The following is an 11,499-nucleotide window of genomic DNA, read 5'->3' on the forward strand; positions in this document are numbered from 1 at the left end:
ACAAACGGTGCCGCTCACATGTCCGATGAGTATTCAGCACTATAACACTGTAGAAAGCTCAGAAAACTAGAATTAACGCCATAGAGCCGCTTTAACACTCTTATGCCTTCCAATATGTCACATTTTTTTGCTCATTTCTTGGCTTGATTTTTTTCTTCTTATTCCAGTTATGTGCACATTCACATGCACATCCTGACGGCCATTCAGAAAGATCTGATGTAAAGTCAGATGTTTGTACGCCATCTGAGTCAGTGATATATTGCAACTTGTCTCACGAGTCTAAAACCCCCAGTGCAGCCAATAAATCTATTGAAACCATTAGCTGGTGGCTTGGGATTTAACCTCATCATTTAGAAACAGGGCGCACACACAAACACACAAACACACATACACACGCTTCTATTCCTTGTTTTAGATTCTAAATATTTCCAGTGTTGTTTGTTTCTGAAATCCCCTCGCTATCGGAGTGTGACTGACCTTTTTCCACTCTTTTACTCAGTTTCATACATAAAACCATGTGTTCACATGAAACCCACTGAAGTGCTAAATAGTGATTGTTGAAATCAAAAAAGGTATTCATCCTCCATCCATGAACAAAAGTAAAAAAGAAATCCCTGACTTCATAGCAACCCTCCTCTCTACTTACTCCTATCTCTATCTTTCCATCTTTTTTATTTCCTCACAGTGCTTACCTCTCTATCCTTTCTCGCTTCTTTCATCCCTCGAGGAGAAAGATCATATCTGCTCGGCCCACCCCCCTGCATCCCTGTCCTCTTGACCCAAGCGAAGGACAAAGCAGCCCAAGCCATCCAACTCAGCCAAGACCTAAAAGCTCAATAACAGTCCCTTTTGTTCTTTGTCCTTCACTGAAACAGGCCATCGTTGGACATTTTTCCTTTCACCCAAACTCTTTGTGCACCTCCAGGGCCTCATTTTTGCGAGTCATTAACATGTATTACCGTCACCTTTGCTTCTGGCTTCAAACTCATTTCCAGAACTCCATCTCTATCTATCACTGTTCCATAAAAAATAAAATAATGAAATAAAAAAAAAAAGAAAAATTCTGCATGAGATCATGTTCACATAATATAAGAAGGGTGAAAAATCAGTCCAGTGCTCATATGTAACACAGAAGGGATGAAGTGAGGAGTTTAAAAAAAGGACAATTACAAACCAGGGAACCCATCCAGCAGTAAAAACCCAGTGTGATGGTTTACTAGTGGAGATGAAGAGACTGAATATTCTGACTAAAGAAAGACAACCTGAAGGCTTATGAATTTTTAAGTGAACAGTGGAAAGAGACTGAGACATAAGAAACTGAGCTAAACTGAACCAGGCTGGCAAAATTTAGACTTCTATTATTTAAGGTGGTTTTTATAATACATTTATTTAATAACAAATCTATATGCTCGAGTGGGTCTTTATGTCATTTTTAAGAACAAAAACAAAAGATGGATTCATTTCTGTACTCAGCATTACATTCACAAAGTGAGAACATTAATTGCTGTAAACTACTGTATTTTTTTAAGGTAATACATCATCAGTAAGAATCAACGGTACAACAAATACAAAAATAAAATGGATTTTAGTTTATTGGTTTGTAATGTTGCCTTGTAATAAGAAACCTCCTGTATGAGATATCAGCTGTAGCCTGTCTGTCTGTAGCTTGCATGGTCTCATACGCAGTACTCTGGCTTGTTCATGTTGGAAAAATCATGATTGTACATAAACTTTGGATATGTTTAAACATGGTGGAACATTTTGGTCACATAAATGTACATTTGTTTTGTTTTTTTTCCAAACAGACAGGAATGTTCGAAAATACACCCATTTTTGAGGAACAGTCTTTGAGCGCTCCTATGTGAAAAGGCACATGGACCTTTTGGAAAGTATCCCTACACAATGATGATATGATTACACGTAATTGTAGATACATTCTTTGCTCAGTTAGCAATATCTACTCAGTAGAATGGAAATATGAATTGGATCTAGTTTTGAGGCTTGGTAATCCATGTTACAGTCATTAATTTTCAAAACTGCTTTTTTATTTTTTATTTATTTTTTTATTTATTTTTTTATGCTTTTTTTTTATTTATTTATTTATTTATTTTTATTTATGCATTATTAGGTTATAAACATTGCTCAACAAACTGAAGAGATTTTTAATCATGGTTCAGGTCAACATGTCTGTTAGACAAATAAAGATGCACAAGCTGCACAAGCTCACAGATCAGCAGTAATTTAAGCCACAACACCAGCAATGTGAACACACACTGGTTACATGGTTGTCTCAGACAACAGCAAAGTCATCATTTCATTTCAGACAGACGCATCTTCAAACCAGAACCCTGGAGTTTTTATTCACATCTGAGAACATTTTCAGCAGTTCAGTCTTTTTTGTTTTATTTATATTGAACGCTGCAGCACTGTAAAAATGCCCTTTCTGTACTGAGCATAGATCAGCAGTCACAGATCTGTCAGGATACCGATTGTTTTCACTTTCACAAGTGGACAAGGCAAACCTATTGAACCCAAAGAGCGGTAGTCTCATGTGGCTGACCTGGACACAGTCGATGTGCAGCAGTCTGAGCTGCATCACACTGCTGCTGCAAAATGACTGACATTCATTACACTGGGGATATTTCCTCCATTTAGTCCAGCATCAAGCAGACCAGTGGTTATGCCCCTCTGTGGCTCTGTCAGCCATGATTTTGTGCAGACATTAAATTTTTCTCTCATGTTTTTTTAGTTGTTTTGTGGGCCAAACAAGTTATAAAAGTGAAAAATGTGAGACAAAATTATAACTTTTTTGTTTGTTTAAAGACAGAAAGGAAGAGGTCTGTAATAAATAAAGAGAGGAGCTCATCTTTAATTCTGCTACAGAAGATGGGGGAGAGCTGATGCACTAAGAATATTCAATATCCTTTCTTCCCAGTCCAAGAACATATTAAGATTTAAGACTACTCACTCTCTTCAGTGCCAAATGAGATCTTTCTGGAAGCAGCACCAAACAAATAGATTTAAAGCCGTTCAGTTTGATTCGTCAAAGCAGTGTTTTACATAGTATCTGGCTACTGTTTTATAAGTTGATTATCTTGCAGTATGTCAAAAATGCAGAAGCTTAAAACATATCACAGACTGACTGACCTTAGTACAACTCAACTCAGACTCATTCATAAATGTATGTCTTATGGAACAGAATATTTCTGTGTCTCACAAACACAGTGGAAAAGATGCATTCCTGAACACAGAAACACTTTTTTTTTTCCTCACACACACGAAAAGAGTCAAATATACATGAAATGTAACTATGTGAAAATTTGTTGGCGAACACAAACATCCAGCACCATCTATGGAACTAAAAAAGCTGTACCATGCCACCTCACCTCTGACAACAGTAGGTCAACTGCATCTTTATTTCAGAAATCAGACCATTAATAATTCATAAGGGCCCATCAATATTTCAGTCATAAGCAGTCTTATTTCTGTCCTGCCTGTAACAGTAAATCATTAATGACCTATGGAACTCTTAAAAACAACACTGTAGAGACCGAGTGTATGTGTATGGGGTGTGTGTGTGGTGGGTGGGGTGTTGCATCGGTGAGTATGTGTCTGTTTCTCCATCCAGACATGTGAGCTGCTGACACTCGGCCCTTTAGTGTCCCCTCATCGCCATATCTCCTCCTCATCCTGCATGATTTGTGACACCTATCCTCAAATCATTTCTGCAACATTAATTTAACACTCGATGTGGTGCAGTCCATTCTGCTCATTTAGAGGAAATTAGTCTTGATTTTTAAACCGTGTCATTGCTTGTTTTCCAGACCCGCTGGATTACAGCTTTAAGATGAATGTTTTGGGTTTTTTTTTTTTTTTTTATGCATTTCCTGGAAAGGTAATGCTTTTCACTTTAAAGCTAGGTTAATAAAGAATGTCAAATCTGACTTTTGGCTGCATTTGCTGGGTTTCCATTGATGTTTTTGGATTCCCTTTGAGCGAAAAGAAATAAAACTAAATGAAATGTTCAGTTAAGTAGGTTTTCACCATTTTTGAGGAATAATTTATGTAAATGAGTGGGAATGAGAACAGATTTGTTGTCAGATATTTCCAGCCTTGGCTGGCTAACAATAAAGTCATGTGACTGACTGGTGTCTCAGATATCCCCTGAGATGTATTTATGGGGAAATGTCTTTCCATTTTCCTCTTAAGGATGTTTCTTGAAGTCTTTTTTCTCTCTCTCTTTTCAAAGTTTTCCTTCAGTCAGTTTGGACAACCAGCTTTTGCAGCACACGTCTAACTCACAGTGAAATAATGACGTTCAAGAGTTAAGAATACAGAACATTATATTTCAACTCTCTTACCTGACCAATTAACTTGCATGACACAGAAACACCCTTTTTGTGTAACAAAGCTGTGCACTGAAAGGACAAAGACTATGTATATTTAAAACAAGATTTCTTCAGAGATAAATGGTGCAAGGACCACCACCACAGGAAAGCCACACCAGCGTCACTAACACGAGAGCTTGCAAAATTTCTTCACAGCTCCCTGGTTTCATTGTCATTATTATTCACTGACCAGAATGGATGAGAGTAATAGCTGGTAAAATGGTCTGACTGTCAGAGAGCAAATTACTTTCATTTCAACGCGGTGCCATCAAGCAGCGAAAGCCAATGACATGTAAATAGCAGACAAAAAAAAAGAGAAGAGAAATGCACTTACACAGAAGCCATTGACATGTAAATACCAGTAGAGGGAGATGCAAGATGAAAGCAGAGAGGGGGGGGGGTAGAAAAAGACAGCCAAGCAGCTGAAGCCTTTTCAGTTCTTAAGTGCTATAATTGGTCCTCACTCTCATTCTGGTGTGATATAAATGAATAGGAGGGAACTTTGATTGATAGAATCTTGGATGAGGCTTTTGGTTCTGAGTATAAACTATGAAAAATGAAATTGGAAAGACTTCTGAGTATCCATCTCCTTCACAATATCTTTCCTCTCCAGCCAAGTGCAGTGCCACCCATGTGAAACAGAGCTGTACATGAGTCACATAATATCCTCTCTTTGCACCGAAATGGCTTCCTCAGCGTGTCAAGTTCTGTGCTCCAATGGCTGTCACTGTTGCATCTCAAGCCTGTGCTGTATGAGTGATGACAGGGAGCAACCAGCTTCCATTGGGATCTAATCAAATGTGAGGGCCCATGCGGGCTGCAGCCTGATAGAGAGGCGCTTTAACAGAGCTGCTCAAGGGAGACTCATCCATCAACCTGCAACCAACCAAAGAACACCGGGCTACCGCTGGCAATGATGGAGAGCCCACTGACTGACTCAATGGAGGTGTGCGTGAACGTCTGTCTGCACATGCGCGTACATGCATCAGTATGTAGGTGCAACAGATTATATGGGAGGAGATAACCGCGTTATCCCCTGTTTTCATGCAAATTTTAAAATGAGTTATGTCTGCAAGGCTGATATCGTTATTTCACATGAGATGGTGCTTTATATGGCAATGTGAAAGAGAAAGAAGTCCTTTTAAACACATACAAGCCTGGGCAAAAATAAAAGATTAAAAAAAAAAAAAAAAAAATGCAGCAACACTGAGGATGCTTGTTTAGCTGTGTTTATTTGTTTAGAGATTTCTGTAAATATTTAATGAAATAAATTAAATACACCTAAAAGATTAGATTAAATTAAGTTGTATTAATTTATTTGTTAAAATGTATGTATTTAGTTATGAGGTGGAGGGAAAGTTATCATTCTATTTAATCACGAGAAAAAAATGATGTAGCTGAAAAATCACAATAACTTTGTTGCGACTTTTCAAGGAAGCTTTAAACCTTTGAGGTGTCTGAATTATTAACAAAATTCGAGATCAGTTCCTCAGACCAGCCCTTTGACCATCCTCAGTCCATGCAGGGTTGCCCTCTCTTCAGCCTTCACTGAACCAAGTTTTCCATTTAGGTCTTAATGTTGGTTTATGTTTGACTTTTTAGTGTGTCAATCACATTTCCTTTAGCTAATTCCTGACAGTTTGGTCACAGATGGCGACTCTTCTTTCATTTGTTTATTTCTCTAGATTTTCTATTGAGCAGTTGCTGAGTGCTTGTTAGTCCTTCTGGTTGGTCCTGGGATGGATTGTTGGCCTGCCCAAGGTGTAGCTCACTTTTTGTCCAGTAGCTGCTGGAATATGATGCATTTATTTTCAATTTTCAAAGTTTCTTCATTCAGTTATTTATTATTTTTTATTCATTTACTTATAAATTTATTTATAAGTATAATAATAATAATAATTTATTGTCCTTGGGTGTCTTGAAAGGTGCTTTTTAAATAAAGGTTTTTGTTTGTTTTTTGTTCTATTTCATCTCCCTTGGTGTAGCTGGATGTTTCTCTTCCATAACCTTCCCATTTTGATTGTACATCCCTTCCAATTTAAGACACAGCTGATCACCTTTCACCCAAACTGCAAGTGGATCTATCTGCCTTATAAACATTGTTTTTCAAAATGGTTAAAATGATTTCTATTGACAGCAGGTCTTCTCTCTTTTAGAATCATGTGCGTGTTGAAACCTGTACAGCTTGTTGTTTTAGAAATGCATGTTCAGAATCTCTTCATTGACATACAAACAGTTTAGTTAGGCCTATTTTTTCTCTCTCTGATCTGACAGAATTGCTATTAGTATCATATCTGTCTTTTGGTCACAGATTTAAACAGTCAGCCAGTTGTCCTACTAGAGTATTGCATGTGTCGTGATTCCTCATGGCTGCCAGTTGTAAAAGTCCAGTGAGTTTTTTTTGTTGTTTTTTTTTTTCTCAGAGAAAACTTGCCTTTGAACTGTCAGCCATCTTTGCTTTTCTCTCTCCAACATATCAATCGTAACAATCAGAGGTAAAATTGTGGGTTTAAGAAAGTGTTTACAATTATTCCATAAATCAATAAACCCTTTTTAATAAAGCCCATAAAACGGATGAAAACATACTCTGAGAAAAAAGACTATGTAAAACTGTTTCTTCCTTTAACTTTGAGGAGAAAAGACACATTTATTTAAAGGTTAAAAAAAAAGAGAGAAAAAACCTAAAGAGAAATTAAATGAATGAAACTGATAAACATCAAATAATATAGCAAGTTCAAAATTTAGAGTGGTATAAAGGGTAAGTGTGTCTTTGTGCATCTTTATCAGCACAGACCCGTCTATGAGAGCAGTACGTAATCACAGAGCAGGTTAGATTTCTATCTCGCAAGTCCCTCTCTGTCTCTATCTTTCTATCTCAATGACAGGCTCTCCGTTGGAGACCTGCTGCAGGGGAAAGAATTCAGACAACATTAGAGAAACTTCTACATGTATTACCAGACACAAATACTTTGACAAATGCAATCTGATCTGTATGACTTTGTTTAGGGTAAAGTGTGTAAGTATAGGTTTAAGCAAAGGCTACATTAAACATTATAATTTTAATCAAGCCAGGACTTGACTTGTTTATTTAGAGGCTTTTTTTAATACTTGGTCACATTATCCTTCGCTGTGTCTCCGCAGCAACGTAGCTATAATTCCATCACATAATTAAATATTTGGCTGAAAACTCAAAAGCCTGATTTTCTTCAATTGAATTCCTAATTCCTCACAGATATGCTGCATCAGCTTACTCACTGGGGCCCTGGATGCTTGGAGATGGAGACCGGTGAGGATGGAAAAAGAAAGTGGGAAGACATCGTAGGAGTAGTGGTGGAAAAAAAGAAGAGAAGCAGAGAGGAGGGAGAGATATTTAGAGAGGAACAGAAAGTAAATCAGACGGAGGGAATTATCATTGAGAAGCTGAAAAGATGGAGATTGTTGTGCCAGGGCAACATTTGGCCAACCATCTCCTTCTGGGCATTGTCCAAACACTTAGAGATGAGTGACACACGCTGGCATCTGTCTGTTTGTGTGGTGTGTCAGTGCAGAGAGTGTGCGTGCGTGTTTATGAGTGTTTGGTCACTGGAGTTTTGAGATTATAGCTAGAGGTGAGGCCAAACTGACAACAGCTGGTGACACACAAACCACATGACATTGATTTATTTTTGATTCCAGCCTAATACCCTTTCCTAACCCCTTAACACTCAGCCACACTTGTACACACACACACGCGCAGTTATAAGTCAGCATGATTGATATAAAAGCTGTCATTCTCTCTCCCAGGCTGTCGGGCTTCTCTTATCTCCATGGCGACACAGTGACAGGGCTCCATCTATCCCAAACACCCTGACACACATATTCACGCACATGCACGCATACGTGCACAAGCTCACACACATAAATATGCATATGAATACACAATCAAACGCATGCGTAAATGTAAGGTCTGCATGCACAAATATAGCACATGCTAATTATATTTGCTTGCTGCAATTATTAATTACCTCCACTCGTCCCCTTCTGGCTTAATCTTATCTTTGAAGCTGCTCCACATGGATCATTTAACTTTCATTTGAAATCTTGCACACACACACACACATATATACATAAGCGGTGCTTGAAGGTCTCTGATGTTGAAGTCTTTTCCTCACCCAGAGACGGCCATATCCATCACTCTGAGTTTGGGTCTGAAGACTTTTGGCAGGGGGGGTGGGGGTATTTAAAAGGAGTTATAGATGTTGATGCACTGGAATAGAATAATAATTACAACTCAGTTTGGCTAATGAAGTCACATGCATGCTCACAACAGTTATTGCAAGTCTTTGCATCAGAAACTTCTTAAGGCGTGGAACTTTAGTCAACAGGTCCATCAGCTGTTGGCCAAAGCAGAGGAGCAGACAGAAATAATGAATGAAATGAGCCGGAGACTGAAAAAGAGTGGCAGAAGTGTGACAGCCAGAGCAGCTACAGTGGAATGCTACTGCACTCTACTGGTCATAAAAGTAACCTGCAAGGTTTGTCTCATGTTTTCTTGCTTTCTTTTTTTACACATTCACACACTTACACCCATCTCACGGAACAAGTTTTATTGACCTGTTTTTACCAAGCAGATGGAGACATTGGATGTATTAATTCTAGCCTCTCAGAACATGATACAATATGACTAATTCTGCCTTTCTGCCTCTCACTGAACTGGAAAAACGACCAAATAAATCAATACAAGATGAAGCTAAAAACTTTTTTTTAAAAATTAAGATAATAATATCTAGGGGTGTGGCGATATGCTTTTGTCCCGATTCAATTCCGATTCTCACAATTCTTCGATATTGCTGATTTTTGTAGATTAAAAACAAAATAAACTTTTTTTCCACGTCATTTTTCTTGACTTTAAATGAGGAAAAAACAACCCAGTAGCCAGACCATCACTCTGCTGCTATAATGTTTAAGAAGAAAAGTAAAAAGATCAATTAAAACAATAAAAATGACCAAAAGAAATTTATGATGGATTATTTTTATTTATTTGAAAAAAAAAATCGATTTTTTTGTTAAAAACAAAATTGATTTTCATTTAATTTAAATTTTCCCACCCCTAATAATATCCTCTAATAACTTGTATAAAGACTCTGTTGTACTTGAATTTTAGTTGTTTTGGAACATCCATGCCACACACACTATGTCTGTCTTGCTGTTTTAATCCTACTGTCTCATTAGAGAATTAATCCAATAAATGTTAGTTCCACAGTGTATTCTGTATGTATTAATTAAGACCTGAGATTAAGATTTTGCAGGTAAAAAAAATCTAATTGACAATTTGCATTACTTTCTTCTGCAATATTACCAGCTCAAAGATTTCATGCTCAAATAAATTATCTTGATAATCTTCTGATGACATAGTGTATGTTATCATGGTCAGTTTAACTTTGGGTTGACTGAGTGCAGAGAAAGACTTTCATCCCTGTTCAGCCATTTAGAAGAATTATTATGTGCTTCAGGGCACATCTATAGGTGGAACTCTTTGGAATACACAGTGACAGAGATGAATAAGCACCAAAGTTAAACTATTCTTTATTTAAGCTCATACAACCTAAGTCAACAATTTCAAAACTAGCACACACACAAGCTAATTCATTAACACACACAAGCTAATTCCGACATCCTCTTTCAGCCAAACTCTTCCATTTTGACTGTTGATGTCAGCAAGGAGGAGATTAAGACACACCCTGTGTTCAAACTATTGGCAAATTCATGGCTTAGATCTTCTGCAGAGTGAAGACTCGATGCCCCAGTATGGCAAAGGCCACTTAGTCCAACACAAAGTGTTTAATTGCTTCAGATGCTTCTCCTTTGGCATGGTACGGAAACATAGATAATAGGCACTTGGAAGATCTGAAGAGGGAGGTGTGTCTAAGAATGAATGGAGGATGTCATGAATGATGCCCACTGTGTTTTCAGATATCAGATTCCTCGTCAGCAGTCCAGCCCTCCATTTCCTCCACCCACCCCCCCTTGTCTCAGTTAACAGAGCAGTGCCCGATTTGACCACCAGCGGCAACAAAAGAAAACAACTGCAAGAATGTCAATTAAACATGCTGCAGAGGCTTTTGACTTTGTGTGTGTTTGTGTGTGTGCGAGAGAGAGAGAGAGGCTTGCAGGCCCCTGCAGCCAGTGTGAATAATTAACAGGGCCAGTGAGTGAAGTAAGGTACCAGGCAGGGTGTTTTGTTACCCCAGCCTCACTCAGCATGAGCATACAGCATGAGATAACCCCATCTATCCCCCTAACTAGTGTGCATGTGTGTGTGTGTGTGTGTGTGTGTGTGTGTGTGTGCGTGCAGCTGGCTACTTTAGTTGATTCTACCATTTGATACCTACAAAAGCCTCTTGCTGCTTGGTAACAATTCCCGACAGAAAGCTTATACATCCCCTATCAAAGTGAGACTGGCAGCAGCAAGTGCTGTAATCACCATAAGCCTCGTCATGAGCCTCAAAACGGCTAAATGTGTGTGTTCAATACGGCCTTACTGAGGTCCTGAAAAAATATGTATATATCAACTGTTAGTTTTGCTATTTTTGTTGATTTGCCTTTTTAAAATGCGAATCCCAAGATCGTATGAAATGGATTCATGTTGGGTTGGATTCCATGGGCTAAAGGGGAAAAGTCTGTTTTCATATACATGAAATTGAGAGCTTGACAACATTAAATGTTAATAAATGAAAAAAAAATCCCATGGAAAACACAGAAAAGGCAATTTGAAGATGTGATTAAAATCCAACTAAGTAGGCTAACAGAAGAAATGCAGTGAGAACTGCTGCATCTGTTAATCTGTAAAATAATAAAGTATAAAAGATAGAAGCAAATTTTCTTTTTCTTTTTTTTTTTTTACATATTTTATTCTGGACACACTGGACCCAGCCTGACAGCAAGCAGTGTTTAGATTGCAGATATGACTTTTTGGACTCTCTGGACCGTGTTTTAATTAGAAATGTATTCTACTTGCAATATCTAGGTGCACTTTCTACGGTTTAAAAAGCATGTACCATGACAATGTTTAAAATAAAAAAAAAGTTTCAATCACCCTTTGCAAACAAAATATGCATTTTTATTTAGCATT

This window comes from Telmatherina bonti (genome assembly GCF_933228915.1).
Source record: "Telmatherina bonti genome assembly, chromosome: 3".
In the NCBI taxonomy this organism is placed as follows: Eukaryota; Metazoa; Chordata; class Actinopteri; order Atheriniformes; family Telmatherinidae; genus Telmatherina; species Telmatherina bonti.